The sequence below is a fragment of the Dermacentor variabilis genome, chromosome 1 (assembly GCF_050947875.1).
Source record: "Dermacentor variabilis isolate Ectoservices chromosome 1, ASM5094787v1, whole genome shotgun sequence".
Classification (NCBI taxonomy): Eukaryota; Metazoa; Arthropoda; class Arachnida; order Ixodida; family Ixodidae; genus Dermacentor; species Dermacentor variabilis.
Window position 1 is genome coordinate 41,625,027 of NC_134568.1, and position 19,505 is coordinate 41,644,531.

Consider the following 19,505-nt stretch of genomic DNA (forward strand, 5'->3'; position numbering starts at 1 on the left):
GCATTTAATCTCTTTCTAGTAGCAAGATAACTACAGCGAAACTAGCACACATACCAGTGCATAATCTCCTGGCACCACGATGCTTTCAAAGCTCAAGTCCTTCAAATTTACCTGAAACTCCGGCATTATTCATCCAGCCAAAGCCAGCCAGCCAACCTCAAAACTTAAGAGGAAGCTTTAGCTCGGGTGCTCCTATCTAAATACATGTAAAAGCAGAATTCGTTTTTCTCGGCCACCACAGCACCAAATTTGACGAGCTTTGCTGCATTTAAAAGAAAAACTTAAGATCTAGTGACTGTTGGTTTCGGATTTTTGATTTAGGTCGTCAATTTTTTATTAAAAATTGGCAAAAAATGAAAATTTTCAAAAAACGAAACTATCAAGTTTACAACTCTATACCTCAGCAACGAAAATTGATAATACAATTCCGTGAACTGCATCTAATAGTACATTTAAAGCGGACAAAATTGATAGGTTACACATGAATGTAAAATAATATTGTAAAATGGAAATATAGGTTTTGCAGAACCCTTATAAACAACGTAACAAATTCACGTAAGATATAAAATGACGTATCGAATTTGTCCGCTTTCAATGATCTGATGGATCTCGCTTACAGAACCGCAATATCTGCTCTTGATGCAGAGTTATGAATTTGTGAACTTCATGCTTCTATTTTTTTCAAACTTTCGAATTTTTGAAAATCTTTTTAACAAAATTCAGGGCCTAAATAGAAATTCCGTGACCAACAGTCACTAGAATTTCACTTTCCCTGTCAAATTCAACAAATTTCATTAAAATCGGTCCAGGGGTTATCTCAGAAAATCGTTTTTGCGTTTTTACATGTATTTGAATAGGCCGCGTCGGAGTTGGGCCCGAGCTAAAGCTTCCTCTTAAGAGGAACCTTTAGCTTGGTTTGATGAAATTTTAGCCCGATTTTGATGAAATTTGTTGCATTTGAAAGAGAAAGTTAAATTCTAGTGACTGTTGGAAGCGGAATTTCGATTTATGGCTTGAATTTTTCTAAAACAATTTTCAAATATTAGCCGCTTGGAAAAAATAGAAGCACGAAGTTTACAAATTGATAGCTATGCATCAAGAACTGATATCGCGGTTCTGTAAACGGCATCCATTAGATCATTCAAAGCGGACAAATTCAATATGTCATTTTACATCTTACATGAATTTGTTACGTTGGTTACAACGGTTTTACAAAAGTTGTATTTCCCTATGATTAAATTTTTTTATATTCATGTGTAACATAACAATTTAGTCCGCTATGGATGTACTTTTAGATGCAATTCACAGAATTGTATTATAATCTTTAGTGGTTGAGTACAGAGTTGTAAACTTGATAGTTTCGTTTTTTGAAAATTTTTGATTTTCGCCAATTTTTAATAAAAGATTGACGACCTAACTCAAAAATTCGAAACCAGCAGTCACTAGATATTAAGTTTGTCTTTTAAATGCAACAAACCTCGTCAATTTTGGTGCAGTGGTTGCCGAGAAGAACGAATTCTCCTTTTACATGTATTTAGATAGGAGCACTCGAGCTAAAGCTTCCTCTTAAGGGCGGAGCTCTTCCAGTTGTTCATTTTATACTCTGCAGAGGCCACGTGTGCTCTCATTTTCTACTATCGCTGAACTTTTCCCTGTACTATTGGCGTTCCGCTTCACAGCATCAATAGACAGCACGCAGTGATTCTTAAGCCAAATCCGCCTCGCTAAAATGCATGAACAATAATTTTTTGAATACATATTTATTATACGAAACGCTGAAAGAGCTAACAGAAGCAAGTGCTACTAATTACGTTGCAACATTTCAGTGGATGCTAACTCACTGCACTATTCCTGGAAATGCTTCAGCGGATGGAACTGCGAATCGGGTTCACAAATAAAAAAAAAGGGAGAGATTAAACTATCCTCTTTCACGTAGTGAAGACTGCTTGCTCCTGAAACAGTGACCCGGTCGCCTCAGCAAAAATACCTAGTTTGATCAACAGTTTGAAAGCACCGAATTATTGTTTTACTGCAATGGGAATTATATGAAAACTCCCGGCGCATTTACACCATCGGTGTGCATGTCGCCGTCACCGTGATGTTCCGTATAAAGTGCAAGTGCGATGACATTGCGGCCGCTCGCCGTATGCTATGGGTGTGAATGAAAGCGTGCAAATGTGAGCCGAGAAGGATGGCGGCTCGAACTAGCGCGCGCACGGGAAGAAGGCGGGGAGAAAGCGCGCAGTCTTTCATCGCGCGTTGGTAGCAGGGGGCGCTCTACTCCAACGGAGGATGGACAAGGTTGAGAAGTGAGGGAAGCTCATAGTAAAGTTGATTATGAAGAACGACTGAGGAATATGGAAGAATGTAAATGGACTGGTAGAGTGTTCAGGTACTTGTACAGAAAATAACATTGATTCACAGTGGAGGAAAAGAACTAGGAAGCTTACCAGCAAGTATGCGGCCTGTAGGGTGGGCAAAACAGCAACAAAGAACGTCAAGCGGAAAGTCAGACAGGCTGAATTAATCTCATAGGTGGCGGCAATGTAAAAGAATCCTGCCATGAGTAACTACTTAAGAGTAAACAACGAAATTCGGCGTAAATTCTGATGGCACGTAGGACTGATGTCTTATAACACCTTTGGCAAAAGTAGAATATGGCCTCTTTGCTGGCAAGCAAGCAAGATGGTGTGAGGGAATCCGAGTCAGGTGTCGGATGTGTGCTCTAAGGATATCAGTATCTATGTAGACTGTCAAAGGAGTGTCTCCAGCAATGGCCACTGTCGCAATCGATGACGTAGTTTTGGGGAGACCGAGACAAGTTCTTAGTGCTTGTGCTTGCACACTCTGAAGTTTGCGGATATTTGTAGTGCAAGTATTTCCTAGCACATGTAAGCTGCACTGCACGATGCCCAAAAACAGTGCTTTATACAGTTGCGGGCAAATTTAATTCTATTAGATCGAGGGTCATTCACCCTAAAGAAATATACACTTGGCACATGGCCAACTGGGTGGCTTCAGAAAAAAGCGCTTGCCGTTTTAAGCGTTTTCTTGGAAACCACCAGTATCTTAGATCTATATTGTATTTTCCGCTGAAAGATACACGTACAATGCAAGTCTATGCTTATTTTCTCAGAAGTTTATTTAGTATGTTATGTACGGGTATAATTACGGGTCTGTACACTCGTCTGTGAAACTGAACTTTATGTCGCGGACGAAACGAAGCACATGCGTTTATATATGCAACTGCATACACGTGCATCTTCTGTGGGTCCCTGGACTCATGTACAGAACTTTTGGATATTACTGACTGACCGTTTTTGTGATAATTTTGTACCGCATTTCGTTACCAATGTTGTGGCAATAGTATTCTTTGCCGGGCGACGAGGAGTAGCCGGTGCCACTTGAAGGCGCCATTCTTTCCTAATAAGACACGCCAATAAAAAAAGCACAAATCGAACATTAGGAACGAATAAGCACTTTGTTCGGATGTACAGGATTCTTGGGAGGATGCGAACTATTGCTGTATATAATCGGTAAGGTCTGGCTCTCTCATAGACGTAGCCTGCTATAATGCGCAAGTCGTCATCGTTTAGGTCAACACTGTGTTCGTGGAGATGAAATTTAATGTATTTTAGCTGAGATGTTATGTTTTATTACAAAAACAGTTCACGGCTTCAAATATTCGAAAACTTTTCGGAAAATATTTGCGTTTACAAATGGTAGCAATTCAATTCGAAGACCGCATTGAATTGCTTCGCGCGCCAGACTACAAAAAGGAATTAATAGTTCAATGCGACGCAAGCGACAGAGGTATGGGCGTGGTACTTAGTCAGGTCGGCGACGATAACGAGGAGCATCCTATCCTCTATGCCAGCCGTAAAGTAAATCTAAGAGAGGAAGCCTACAGCGCTTCAGAGAAGGAATGCGCTTGTTTAGTTTGGGCCGCCCAGAAGTTGTCGTGTTACATGTACGGAGCGAAGTTCATCTTCGAGACCGACCACTGTCCTCTGACGTGGCTCAATCAAATGTCACACAAAAATGGCCGCTTGCTCCGATGTAGTCTTAATCTCCAAGAGTACAACTTCTCCGTTAGATATAAGAAGGGAAAGTTGCATAGCAATGCGAATGGTTTGAGCGCGCTAATTTGAATTCTGCGTTTGAGGGTCCCGCCTAAATTTTAGGGTTACTAGTGTTAATTTTATTAAGCCAAGAAGATCGCATCTCATTTAGCAAGATTCCCTCCATGATTGCTGAATTTGTCAGCACGAAATTTCTTCAGAAATTGGCATAGCGAAATGCAGCATTTTTTTTTGTTTCTGCACTTATTTTTTTTGGAAGCCTATAGGGTCTAAAGTGAGAGCCAATGTACGTCATCTCGGCGTAGAGCCGTGTTGTGGGGTTCATTTTGCAGTTGGTGGTCCTTGTTGGATGTTTTGGGGCGGTGACATTACACAAGTGGTCGCTGCGAGCCAAGGCATCACCCCCTGGCCACCAGGCATTCTCTTCCTGCCCAGCGGTTATCTGCGCTAGACAGTCGAGATTTTCCGGGACATGGAGGCGCTGTTAAGAACGGCGAGCTGCAGTGCAAGTTTGCCAGCCATTTACGCAAGCGGTGGCAACCTCATCTTCGAACGCCGCCGCCAACCACTGGCCATGGCGCGACTAAGTCGACTTTGTGTCGGGAACAATTCGCGCATCCTCCACTCTCCGTCGCTTTAGCTAGGATGCGTTTGACGAAGTAGGCTTTGTGCTGAAACCGCCACCGTTACGGTCTGGCCTCGTCGCCGTTGTGACTGAAGGAGTTCGACGAAGCAGGCTTTGTGCGCAACACGACAACGCCGCCCTGTTCTGCTATGAGTGGGGGAGTTGCCGCGGGAACGCCGACGAAGGCCGCTTCCCACGTGCCGACTAAGACGCAGGACAATGGCTACCCGGGCGTGCTACCCGGGTCCCCTCCGAGTTCTACAAAATTCGTGTGGTGTCGGTTTCGGACCGTGAACACGTGTGTGTGTGTGCATGTGTCTGTGTAAACTGTCCCGCGGAGAGGCGGCAGTTTACGATGACTAAACGAACGTTCGCGTCACCTTGTATCGCGGGAGGACCGAGTGTTTAAAAACTGCTGTTGTGCGGATGCTCGACACACTTAAGCAGTCACGTTGGACTGAGACACTCTCTCAAGCAGTCGTGTTAGACTGACGTACTTTCTCTCGCAGTCATGCTAGACTGATGAACTGCATGTAAATACCGTAAATAAACCCCTTTCCTCGTTCTCGATGAGAAGCAGTCCTTCCCTTCATCATCGTCCTCAGCGTGGATAACGGCATGGGCGAGCTACCTTCGAATTGATGCCGGACTCCAATCTTGACAACGGGTTACGAGCGATGGGATTCAGCCCCCAATCCTGACACCATGGAGGCTTGGACGCCATCCCCGGGCGCTAGTGACAGCGAGCCCGAACGGACTCAGGCGCTTAGAAGGGTCGTGGACGGAGGGGGATTAAGACCCGTGGCTCCGTGTTTCGCGCCTGCGCCATCATAAAGCAGAGATGCAGACAGCCTTCTATCGGCCAGAATGCCTGTTTACTTCTACTTCTTCTTCCCCTCTCCATCCATGGAGTCCGACCGCGCGAGCCTAAGTGTGTCATTCTCTTCAATACAATATATAAATGCAAGACTCTTCTCTTTCAAATCGCCTTTGGCATATGCAGCGCGACCCACCTCATCAACCAGCCTAGTGAATACGCATGCAGTGCTTCTTAGCGAGTCAAAATAAGAGAGTAAAAACTTGAGAAATTTTTTTCAGGAAATTTACTTAACCATTTTTTAGAACAATCGCGCATATGTGGAACTGAATCCAGTGAGCATTCTGTGCCCAATCGAAAAAACTCCTATGCGCCATATTCACTAATTCCAGTGAGCCACATTGCGGTGGCATTAAAAAGCCGTTCATTCCTATGTATCATATGTGGCCACCATGTGACATATGGAACTGTACTAGATTTTATATGCGTCCTGATATGTTTTCCATGTTTTCCAAGTATTATGTCTCCTCCATCTTTGATTAAATCGACTGTTATTTCATCTTCTCCTGCAGCTCTTGATCGTTTCATCTGGCGGCTCTTTATACGAAGTGTCTATGGACTGGAATGTCATCCCAATGTCGTGTGTAAGAATTGTAGTCGTGCATATCAAAAGGGGGTATGTCGCCTTGCCGTCGTCTGCCTTATCCACACCAAAGACGGCGTTGAAAAGAGGAGCAGCTTCTCATCGGGAATGAAGGAATATAATTTACACCAGGAATAGACAAGGTTATTTCGCAACACTCTGGCGTGACTGAACTGATGTACACCGAAGGAGCCGAAAAATGTCTACCTGAATCCCCTCTGCCCTCCCTATATCTGTAGGTCAGAGAAACCGACAGGTACACCTTCCTCTAATCGGAGCATCTAAAGTAACCGAAGACTCCGCCTTCAAGAGATGGCCACGCGCAATTACATATTACCTTTGTTCACTAAACACAATGTGGGAATACCCACCGGCCCAAGCAGTTAACTACCCCAGAGACAGGAGGGAACCACTTGCTGAAGAAGGGGTTCAAACTTGCCTCACTTGACCCATATCGGCTGATTGAATGGACAATCAATTAACTGGTTCGTTTGACAGTCGTCTTGAGCGGCTAGCAATGGCCGTTACACTTGCTTTCACAGGAGCTTCTTGATCCCGTCATCGTGATCCGCGGTCGAGCAGCATCCAGAAAACATCGCTTTACAACCGCGCATTCTTCGTCAACCATGCATGTCACGCAATGCCATCACCGCTGGTCCGGTGGGGCGTGCTGACACCTTCACGATGCTGAAGCGGTTGACAGTTCGCTGATGCTACTGGCTTATCGTAGCGATGCGTTAGTCGTCACGCCGTCATCGTCACACATTCGTTGTAATTCCAGCATCATCATGCCGTCATCGTCATTCCAGCTTCTTCGTCATGCCATCGCTATCACGCTGTCGTCATCATACCATCGCCGTCGCTCCAGCGTTATCCTCCCGTTGTCGTCATGCCAGGATCGTTATTCCAGACTCGTTATATGTGTGTCATTGTTGTCATAGTGTCATCGCCATACTGTCGTCATCATGCCGTCGTGGTCGCTTCGTCGGCGTCATTTTGTTTGTAGCGATTTCAATGTGGTCATATCAGTATAGTCCTGCCCTCGTCGTCATTTCATCGTCCTCGCAGCTTCGTTGTCATGTCTTCGTGGCCGTTCAATCATCATCATTTTGTCGCAGTGATTCCGCTGTCATGTCATTGTCGTCATGACGTTGTCCATCCAGCGTCATCGCCGCAATTTCTTCGTAATCATGCGTAGGATGCGCATGATCAAGAGCCACAAGTTCCTGTCGAGCGAGTCGGTTCCCGCTTATCATTTGCTGTATGCTTGCAAATGGTTGATAGACTAGAACATTGTTCTTTGCAAACACTAATGACAGGTTCGAGTAAACCGACTCCCATAGCGTGTGGGATCCGCATGTTTTCTTTCTTTTTCTCATTTGCCAGCTGAATAGCAAAGCCGGCATTGCTTGACCGCTCTCTACATGTACTTGCGGGATAAGCACGCCATGTGCACCAGAAATCTCCGGCATGCGCACTCTGGGCTCTTTTTGCGAATCTTTTCAGAGAAGCGTGTCAATTGTAATGTAAGAAAAAAAGAAAAAAAGTGGGCTTTGATAAAAGAAGCAATCTCCGGTAGCACTCGCCTAACCTTCCAGTTTCTCACCGGCTGTGGGATGTAAGTCAGGAAGAAAAGGCAAAGATGCCATTGATAATAGTTTTTGGACTGGAAAACAACACTCAGGTGCTGAAGTCCCACGCTGCTCGTTTTGACTGTCTGACGCACAACAGCCAATTTGCGGAGCGGTGAACTTGTACGGAACTATGCCGAGCAAGGTTTCCAAATTAAAGAAAGTTATATCTCCCCTAAAATAAACATAAAAATGAGGTAATTACATAAAAGAAACGCCAAAAAACAAGCTATCTTATGCGCTTTCTATGATATTTTCAGATGGAGCGCCTCGTTGCGAAAATCAGGCCTAAAACTGAAGGAAAACCAACATTTTGGCACGTTTGTCATACTTTTGCCAAAAGTTCGTAAATTGTACTGGCGCCATCAATTTTAACTTGAAGTACAGCCCTAGGACAGTGAAGTAAAATAATTACGATGAACAAAGGAGTAGGTATTTCGCCAGTGAAGCATAGCCAACTTGGCGAGATTTTTGCAACATTTCTAGCACCTTAAGCTGCGTTTCCAACTGAAGCTTCCGATAAAGACCAGTGCATATTGACATGTGCTTAAATTGTTTATGTTTTTGGTGACCGTTCTCGAGATAATTTTTGTTACAGTGTCATCGCTCAGCCCAAGACGCGCAACGGACGTTTCTGTATCGGCTAGATATATTATCGCTGATTTTATCTGTTGGCTATCGTTCACCCAACCGTGTAATCAGATTAAATTTGCGATACGAATTGTGTAGTACTTTCTGAAAGGCATGCAGCCACCAGCAACTACGCCGCCATCTTGGACAAGTGATGTACAAAAGCAGACGTGCTTGACCCACAGAACCAGATTTCGACGATTGGCGAGTGTGCTCTCCACTCTCAATGTGCTGAGCAATAATTTTTTTTTTTTGCTGGGCGCAGGTTCGTCCAGTGAACAGTTAGTTTCGTAACTTGCGTTGCACACTGTAGTTCATTACCGTCACTAAAACGTGACAGTATTGAAGATAAATCATTGTAGGTTCAGCGGACGAAGTAGGGCAGCATTGTGCACTAAAATAAGTTTGGTATTAATTTTCTAGCGGAACCATGTTTCAAGTACTTTAATAAGCTTAAGGAAAATATCACGTTACACAAAAACATATAAGGTATCCCAGCTAACGTTAAAGAAGTATGGGGTTTTACGTGCCAAAACCACTTTCGGACTATGAGGCACCCCGTAGTGGGGAACTCCGAAAATTTCGACCACCTGGGGTTCTTTAACGTGCACCTAAATCTAAGTACACGGGTGTTTTCGGATTTCGCCCCCATCGAAATGCGGCCGCCGCGCCCCAGCTAACGTTATCCAATATGTTCAATAAAATAAAATATTTCAAAAAACACGGTACAAACTACGATTATAAAATCTACGATGTTTGGTGTTCATAGACACTGACGAGTTAACACCGCAGTTCTTATAACTGCATCTCGCACTGTGTTTTTTGAATAATTTGCTTCGTTGAACGGCTTGGCTAACGTTAGCTGGGAAACACAGTATACTAGAAAATGACTTCGAGTAAGGTAGAAAGTAACCATGTTTTTTTTACAAGAAAATCTGAGACGCACGAGTAAATCGTCTGGGACAGTTGGTGTGCAGTAACCTGTTTTGTACGACAGAAGTGCTAAACAGTAGCTCACTATGGTGAAATACGCTAACAGAAGGCTGCTTTTCTACAGCGTAAGGTTAAAAAAACACCACTTTCGGAAAGGAAAAAAAATGGAGGTGCCGGGGTTTGAACCCGGGACTTCTCACATGCGTAACGAGCACTCTACCTCTGAGCTACACCCCCGCATTTAATCTCTTTATAGTAGCAAGATAACTACAGCGAAACTAGCACACATACCAGTGCATAATCTCCTGGCACCACGATGCTTTCAAAGCTCAAGTCCTTCAAATTTACCTGAAACTCCGGCATTATTCATCCAGCCAAAGCCAGCCAGCCAACCTCAAAAGCTTTAGCTCGGTTTGATGAAATTTTAGCCCGATTTTGATGAAATTTGTTGCATTTGAAAGAGAAAGTTAAATTCTAGTGACTTTTGGAAGCGGAATTTCGATTGTTGGCTTGAATTTTTCTAAAACAATTTTCAAATATTTGACCGTTTGAAAAAAATAGAAGCACGAAGTTTACAAATTGATAGCTATGCATCAAGAACTGATATCGCGGTTCTGTAAACGGCATCCATTAGATCATTCAAAGCGGACAAATTCAATATGTCATTTTACATCTTACATGAATTTGTTACGTTGGTTACAACGGTTTTACAAAAGTTGTATTTCCCTATGATTAAATTTTTTTATATTCATGTGTAACATATCAATTTAGTCCGCTATGGATGTACTTTTAGATGCATTTCACAGAATTGTATTATAATCTTTAGTGGTTGAGTTACAGAGTTGTAAACTTGATAGTTTCGTTTTTTGAAAATTTTTGATTTTCGCCAATTTTTAATAAAATATTGACGACCTAACTCAAAAATTCGAAACCAAGAGTCACTAGATTTTAAGTTTGTCTTTTAAATGCAACAAACCTCGTCAATTTTGGTGCAGTGGTTGCCGAGAAAAACGAATTCTCCTTTTACATGTATTTAGATAGGAGCACTCGAGCTAAAGCTTCCTCTTAAGGGCGGAGCACTTCCAGTTGTTCATTTTATACTCTGCAGAGGCCACGTGTGCTCTCATTTTCTACTATCGCTGAACTTTTCCCTATACTATTGGCGTTCCGCTTCACAGCATCAATAGACAACACGCAGTGATTCTTAAGCCAAATCCGCCTCGCTAAAATGCATGAACAATAATTTTTTGAATACATATTTATTATACGAAACGCTGAAAGAGCTAACAGAAGCAAGTGCGACTAATTACGTTGCAGCATTTCAGTGGATGCTAACTCACTGCACTATTCCTGGAAACGCTTCAGCGGATGCAACTGCGAATCGGGTTCACAAATAAAAAAAAAGGGAGAGATTAAACTATCCTCTTTCACGTAGTGAAGACTGCTTGCTCCTGAAACAGTGACCCGGTCGCCTCAGCAAGAATACCTAGTTTGATCAATAGTTTGAAAGCACCGAATTATTGTTTTACTGCAATGGGAATTATATGAAAACTCCCGACGCATTTACACCATCGGTGTGCATGTCGCCGTCACCGTGATGTTCCGTATAAAGTGCAAGTGCGATGACACTGCGGCCGCTCGCCGTATGCTATGGGTGTGAATGAAAGCGTGCAAATGTGAGCCGAGAAGGATGGCGGCTCGAACTAGCGCGCGCACGGGAAGAAGGCGGGGAGAAAGCGCGCAGTCTTTCATCGCGCGTTGGTAGCTGGGGGCGCTCTACTCCAACGGAGGATGGACAAGGTTGAGAAGTGAGGGAAGCTCATAGTAAAGTTGATTATGAAGAACGACTGAGGAATATGGAAGAATGTAAATGGACTGGTAGAGTGTTCAGGTACTTGTACAGAAAATAACATTGATTCACAGTGGAGGAAAAGAACTAGGAAGCTTACCAGCAAGTATGCGGCCTGTAGGGTGGGCAAAACAGCAACAAAGAACGTCAAGCGGAAAGTCAGACAGGCTGAATTAATCTCATGGGTGGCGGCAATGTAAAAGAATCCTGCCATGAGTAACTACTTAAGAGGAAAAAACGAAATTCGGCGTAAATTCTGATGGCACGTAGGACTGATGTCTTATAACACCTTTGGCAAAAGTAGAATATGGCCTCTTTGCTGGCAAGCAAGCAAGATGGTGTGAGGGAATCCGAGTCAGGTGTCGGATGTGTGCTCTCAGGATATCAGTATCTATGTAGACTGTCAAAGGAGTGTCTCCAGCAATGGCCACTGTCGCAATCGATGACGTAGTTTTGGGGAGACCGAGACAAGTTCTTAGTGCTTGTGCTTGCACACTCTGAAGTTTGCGGATATTTGTAGTGCAAGTATTTCCTAGCACATGTAAGCTGCACTGCACGATGCCCAAAAACAGTGCTTTATATAGTTGCGGGCAAATTTAATTCTATTAGATCGAGGGTCATTCACCCTAAAGAAATATACACTTGGCACATGGCCAACTTGGTGGCTTCACAAAAAAGCGCTTGCCGTTTTAAGCGTTTTCTTGGAAACCACCAGTATCTTAGATCTATATTGTATTTTCCGCTGAAAGATACACGTACAATGCAAGTCTATGCTTATTTTCTCAGAAGTTTATTTAGTATGTTATGTACGGGTATAATTACGGGTCTGTACACTCGTCTGTGAAACTGAACTTTATGTCGCGGATGAAACGAAGCACATGCGTTTATATATGCAACTGCATACACGTGCATCTTCTGTGGGTCCCTGGACTCATGCATAGAACTTTTGGATATTACTGACTGACTGTTTTTGTGATAATTTTGTACCGCATTTCGTTACCAATGTTGTGGCAATAGTATTCTTTGCCGGGCGACGAGGAGTAGCCGGTGCCACTTGAAGGCGCCATTCTTTCCTAATAAGACACGCCAATAAAAAAAGCACAAATCGAACATTAGGAACGAATAAGCACTTTGTTCGGATGTACAGGATTTTTGGGAGGATGCGAACTATTGCTGTATACAATCGGTAAGGTCTGGCTCTCTCATAGACGTAGCCTGCTATAATGCGCAAGTCGTCATCGTTTAGGTCAACACTGTGTTCGTGGAGATGAAATTTAATGTATTTTAGCTGAGATGTTATGTTTTATTACAAAAACAGTTCACGGCTTCAAATATTCGAAAACTTTTCGGAAAATATTTGCGTTTACAAATGGTAGCAATTCAATTCGAAGACCGCATTGAATTGCTTCGCGCGCCAGACTACAAAAAGGAATTAATAGTTCAATGCGACGCAAGCGACAGAGGTATGGGCGTGGTACTTAGTCAGGTCGGCGACGATAACGAGGAGCATCCTATCCTCTATGCCAACCGTAAAGTAAATCTAAGAGAGGAAGCCTACAGCGCTTCAGAGAAGGAATGCGCTTGTTTAGTTTGGGCCGCCCAGAAGTTGTCGTGTTACATGTACGGAGCGAAGTTCATCTTCGAGACCGACCACTGTCCTCTGACGTGGCTCAATCAAATGTCACACAAAAATGGCCGCTTGCTCCGATGTAGTCTTAATCTCCAAGAGTACAACTTCTCCGTTAGATATAAGAAGGGAAAGTTGCATAGCAATGCGAATGGTTTGAGCAGGCTAATTTGAATTCTGCGTTTGAGGGTCCCGCCTAAATTTTAGGGTTACTAGTGTTAATTTTATTAAGCCAAGAAGATCGCATCTCATTTAGCAAGATTCGCTCCATGATTGCTGAATTTGTCAGCACGAAATTGATTCAGAAATTGGCATAGCGAAATGCAGCATTTTTTTTTGTTTCTGCACTTATTTTTTTTGGAAGCCTATAGGGTCTAAAGTGAGAGCCAATGTACGTCACCTCGGCGTAGAGCCGTGTTGTGGGGTTCATTTTGCAGTTGGTGGTCCTTGTTGGATGTTTTGGGGCGGTGACATTACACAAGTGGTCGCTGCGAGCCAAGGCATCACCCCCTGGCCACCAGGCATTCTCTTCCTGCCCAGCGGTTATCTGCGCTAGACAGTCGAGATTTTCCGGGACATGGAGGCGCTGTTAAGAACGGCCAGCTGCAGTGCAAGTTTGCCATCCATTTACGCAAGCCGTGGCAACCTCATCTTCGAACGCCGCCGCCAACCACTGGCCATGGCGCGACTAAGTCGACTTTGTGTCGGGAACAATTCGCGCATCCTCCACTCTCCGTCGCTTTAGCTAGGATGCGTTTGACGAAGTAGGCTTTGTGCTGAAACCGCCACCGTTACGGTCTGGCCTCGTCGCCGTTGTGACTGAAGGAGTTCGACGAAGCAGGCTTTGTGCGCAACACGACAACGCCGCCCTGTTCTGCTATGAGTGGGGGAGTTGCCGCGGGAGCACCGACGAAGGCCCCTTCCCACGTGCCGACTAAGACGCAGGACAATGGCTACCCGGGCGTGCTACCCGGGTCCCCTCCGAGTTCTACAAAATTCGTGTGGTGTCGGTTTCGGACCGTGAACACGTGTGTGTGTATGCATGTGTCTGTGTAAACTGTCCCGCGGAGAGGCGGCAGTTTACGATGACTAAACGAACGTTCGCGTTACCTTGTATCGCGGGAGGACCGAGTGTTTAAAAACTGCTGTTGTGCGGATGCTCGGCACACTTAAGCAGTCTCGTTGGACTGAGACACTCTCTCAAGCAGTCGTGTTAGACTGACGTACTTTCTCTCGCAGTCATGCTAGACTGATGAACTGCATGTAAATACCGTAAATAAACCCCTTTCCTCGTTCTCGATGAGAAGCAGTCCTTCCCTTCATCATCCTCCTCAGCGTGGATAACGGCATTGGCGAGCTACCTTCGAATTGATGCCGGACTCCAATCTTGACAACGGGTTACGAGCGATGGGATTCAGCCCCCAATCCTGACACCATGGAGGCTTGGACGCCATCCCCGGGCGGTAGTGACAGCGAGCCCGAACGGACTCAGGCGCTTAGGAGGGTCGTGGACGGAGGGGGATTAAGACCCGTGGCTCCGTGTTTCGCGCCTGCGCCATCATAAAGCAGAGATGCAGACAGCCTGCTATCGGCCAGAATGCCTGTTTACATCTACTTCTTCTTCCCCTCTCCATCCATGGAGTCCGACCGCGCGAGCCTAAGTGTGTCATTCTCTTCAATACAATATATAAATGCAAGACTCTTCTCTTTCAAATCGCCTTTGGCATATGCAGCGCGACCCACCTCATCAACCAGCCTAGTGAATACGCATGCAGTGCTTCTTAGCGAGTCAAAATAAGAGAGTAAAAACTTGAGAAATGTTTTTCAGGAAATTTACTTAACCATTTTTTAGAACAATCGCGCATATGTGGAACTGAATCCAGTGAGCATTCTGTGCCCAATCGAAAAAACTCCTATGCGCCATATTCACTAATTCCAGTGAGCCACATTGCGGTGGCATTAAAAAGCCGTTCATTCCTGTGTATCATATGTGGCCACCATGTGACATATGGAACTGTACTAGATTTTATATATGTCCTGATATGTTTTCCATGTTTTCCAAGTATTACGTCTCCTCCATCTTTGATTAAATCGACTGTTATTTCATCTTCTCCTGCAGCTCTTGATCGTTTCATCTGGCGGCTCTTTATACGAAGTGTCTATGGACTGCAATGTCATCCCAATGTCGTGTGTAAGAATTGTAGTCGTGCATATCAAAAAGGGGTATGTCGCCTTGCCGTCGTCTGCCTTATCCACACCAAAGACGACGTTGAAAAGAGGAGCAGCTTCTCATCGGGAATGAAGGAATATAATTTACACCAGGAATAGACAAGGTTACTTCGCAACACTCTGGCGTGACTGAACTGATGTACACCGAAGGAGCCGAAAAATGTCTACCTGAATCCCCTCTGCCCTCCCTATATCTGTAGGTCAGAGAAACCGACAGGTACACCTTCCTCTAATCGGAGCATCTAAAGTAACCGAAGACTCCGCCTTCAAGAGATGGCCACGCGCAATTACATATTACCTTTGTTCACTAAACACAATGTGGGAATAGCCACCGGCCCAAGCAGTTAACTACCCCAGAGACAGGAGGGAACCACTTGCTGAAGAAGGGGTTCAAACTTGCCTCACTCGACCCATATCGGCTGATTGAACGGACAATCAATTAACTGGTTCGTTTGACAGTCGTCTTGAGCGGCTAGCAATGGCCGTTACACTTGCTTTCACAGGAGCTTCTTGATCCCGTCATCGTGATCCGCGGTCGAGCAGCATCCAGAAAACACCGCTTTACAACCGCGCATTCTTCGTCAACCATGCATGTCACGCAATGCCATCACCGCTGGTCCGGTGGGGCGTGCTGACACCTTCACGATGCTGAAGCGGTTAACAGTTCGCTGATGCTACTGGCTTATCGTAGCGATGCGTTCGTCGTCACGCCGTCATCGTCACACATTCGTTGTAATTCCAGCATCATCATGCCGTCATCCTCATTCCAGCTTCTTCGTCATGCCATCGCTATCACGCTGTCGTCATCATACCATCGCCGTCGCTCCAGCGTTATCCTCCCGTTGTCGTCATGCCAGGATCGTTATTCCAGACTCGTTATATGTGTGTCATTGTTGTCATAGTGTCATCGCCATACTGTCGTCATCATGCCGTCGTGGTCGCTTCGTCGGCGTCATTTTGTTTGTAGCGATTTCAATGTAGTCATATCAGTATAGTCCTGCCCTCGTCGTCATTTCATCGTCCTCGCAGCTTCGTTGTCATGTCTTCGTGGCCGTTCAATCATCATCATTTTGTCGCAGTGATTCCGCTGTCATGTCATTGTCGTCATGACGTTGTCCATCCAGCGTCATCGCCGCAATTTCTTCGTAATCATGCGTAGGATGCGCATGATCAAGAGCCACAAGTTCCTGTCGAGCGAGTCGGTTCCCGCTTATCATTTGCTGTATGCTTGCAAATGGTTGATAAACTAGAACATTGTTCTTTGCAAACACTAATGACAGGTTCGTGTAAACCGACTCCCATAGCGTGTGGGATCCGCATGTTTTCTTTCTTTTTCTCATTTGCCAGCTGAATAGCAAAGCCGGCATTGCTTGACCGCTCTCTACATGTACTTGCGGGATAAGCACGCCATGTGCACCAGAAATCTCCGGCATGCGCACTCTGGGCTCTTTTTGCGAATCTTTTCAGAGAAGCGTGTCAATTGTAATGTAAGAAAAAAAGAAAAAAAGTGGGCTTTGATAAAAGAAGCAATCTCCGGTAGCACTCGCCTAACCTTCCAGTTTCTGACCGGCTGTGGGATGTAAGTCAGGAGGAAAAGGCAAAGATGCCATTGATAATAGTTTTTGGACTGGAAAACAACACTCAAGTGCTCAAGTCCCACGCTGCTCGTTTTGACTGTCTGACACACAACAGCCAATTTGCGGAGCGGTGAACTTGTACGGAACTATGCCGAGCAAGGTTTCCAAATTAAAGAAAGTTATATCTCCCCTAAAATAAACATAAAAATGAGGTAATTACATAAAAGAAACGCCAAAAAACAAGCCATCTTATGCGCTTTATATGATATTTTCAGATGGAGCGCCTCGTTGCGAAAATCAGGCCTAAAACTGAAGGAAAACCAACATTTTGGCACGTTTGTCATACTTTTGCCAAAAGTTCGTAAATTGTACTGGCGCCATCAATTTTAACTTGAAGTACAGCCCTAGGACAGTGAAGTAAAATAATTACGATGAACAAATGAGTAGGTATTTCGCCAGTGAAGCATAGCCAACTTGGCGAGATTTTTTCAACATTTCTAGCTCCTTAAGCTGCGTTTCCAACTGAAGCTTCCCATAAAGACCAGTGCATATTGACATGTGCTTAAATTGTTTATGTTTTTGGTGACCGTTCTCGAGATAATTTTTGTTACAGTGTTATCGCTCAGCCCAAGACGCGCAACGGACGTTTCTGTATCGGCTAGATATATTATCGCTGATTTTATCTGTTGGCTATCGTTCACCCAACCGTGTAATCAGATTGAATTTGCGATAGGAATTGTGCAGTACTTTCTGAAAGGCATGCAGCCACCAGCAACTACGCCGCCATCTTGGACAAGTGATGTACAAAAGCAGACGTGCTTGACCCACAGAACCAGATTTCGACGATTGGCGAGTGTGCTCTCCACTCTCAATGTGCTGAGCAATAATTTTTTTTTGCTGGGCGCAGGTTCGTCCAGTGAACAGTTAGTTTCGTAACTTGCGTTGCACACTGTAGTTCATTACCGTCACTAAAACGTGACAGTATTGAAGATAAATCATTGTAGGTTCAGCGGACGAAGTAGGGCAGCATTGTGCACTAAAATAAGTTTGGTATTAATTTTCTAGCGGAACCATGTTTCAAGTACTTTAATAAGCTTAAGGAAAATATCACGTTACACAAAAACATATAAGGTATCCCAGCTAACGTTAAAGAAGTAAGGGGTTTTACGTGCCAAAACCACTTTCGGACTATGAGGCACCCCGTAGTGGGGAACTCCGAAAATTTCGACCACCTGGGGTTCTTTAACGTGCACCTAAATCTAAGTACACGGGTGTTTTCGGATTTCGCCCCCATCGAAATGCGGCCGCCGCGCCCCAGCTAACGTTATCCAATATGTTCAATAAAATAAAATATTTCAAAAAACACGGTACAAACCACGATTATAAAATCTACGATGTTTGGTGTTCATAGACACTGACGAGTTAACACCGCAGTTCTTATAACTGCATCTCGCACTGTGTTTTTTGAATAATTTGCTTCGTTGAACGGCTTGGCTAACGTTAGCTGGGAAACACAGTATACTAGAAAATGACTTCGAGTAAGGTAGTCAGTAACCATGTTTTTTTTACAAGAAAATCTGAGACGCACGAGTAAATCGTCTGGGACAGTTGGCGTGCAGTAACCCTGTTTTGTACGACAGAAGTGCTAAACAGTAGCTCACTATGGTGAAATACGCTAACAGAAGGCTGCTTTTCTACAGCGTAAGGTTAAAAAAACACCACTTTCGGAAAGGAAAAAAAATGGAGGTGCCGGGGTTTGAACCCGGGACTTCTCGCATGCGAAACGAGCACTCTACCTCTGAGCTACACCCCCGCATTTAATCTCTTTCTAGTAGCAAGATAACTACAGCGAAACTAGCACACATACCAGTGCATAATCTCCTGGCACCACGATGCTTTCAAAGCTCAAGTCCTTCAAATTTACCTGAAACTCCGGCATTATTCATCCAGCCAAAGCCAGCCAGCCAACCTCAAAACTTAAGAGGAAGCTTTAGCTCGGGTGCTCCTATCTAAATACATGTAAAAGCAGAATTCGTTTTTCTCGGCCACCACAGCACCAAATTTGACGAGCTTTGCTGCATTTAAAAGAAAAACTTAAGATCTAGTGACTGTTGGTTTCGGATTTTTGATTTAGGTCGTCAATTTTTTATTAAAAATTGGCAAAAAATGAAAATTTTCAAAAAACGAAACTATCAAGTTTACAACTCTATACCTCAGCAACGAAAATTGATTATACAATTCCGTGAACTGCATCTAATAGTACATTTAAAGCGGACAAAATTGATAGGTTACACATGAATGTAAAATAATATTGTAAAATGGAAATATAGGTTTTGCAGAACCCTTGTAAACAACGTAACAAATTCACGTAAGATATAAAATGACGTATCGAATTTGTCCGCTTTCAATGATCTGATGGATCTCGCTTACAGAACCGCAATATCTGCTCTTGATGCAGAGTTATGAATTTGTGAACTTCATGCTTCTATTTTTTTCAAACTTTCGAATTTTTGAAAATCTTTTTAACAAAATTCAGGGCCTAAATAGAAATTCCGTGACCAACAGTCACTAGAATTTCACTTTCCCTGTCAAATTCAACAAATTTCATTAAAATCGGTCCAGGGGTTATCTCAGAAAATCGTTTTTGCGTTTTTACATGTATTTGAATAGGCCGCGTCGGAGTTGGGCCCGAGCTAAAGCTTCCTCTTAAGAGGAACCTTTAGCTTGGTTTGATGAAATTTTAGCCCGATTTTGATGAAATTTGTTGCATTTGAAAGAGAAAGTTAAATTCTAGTGACTGTTGGAAGCGGAATTTCGATTTATGGCTTGAATTTTTCTAAAACAATTTTCAAATATTAGCCG

The 19,505-nt window shown here is 44.0% G+C and overlaps 1 non-coding gene across 1 annotated transcript; it reads right to left on the minus strand.

Annotated features, from left to right (window-relative positions):
- Positions 1 to 18,384: 18,384 nt before the first annotated feature.
- TRNAA-CGC (transfer RNA alanine (anticodon CGC)) lies at positions 18,385 to 18,456 on the minus strand. The gene has a single exon. It is a non-coding gene; the product is annotated as a tRNA-Ala (tRNA).
- Between the last annotated feature and the right edge of the window lie 1,049 nt (positions 18,457 to 19,505).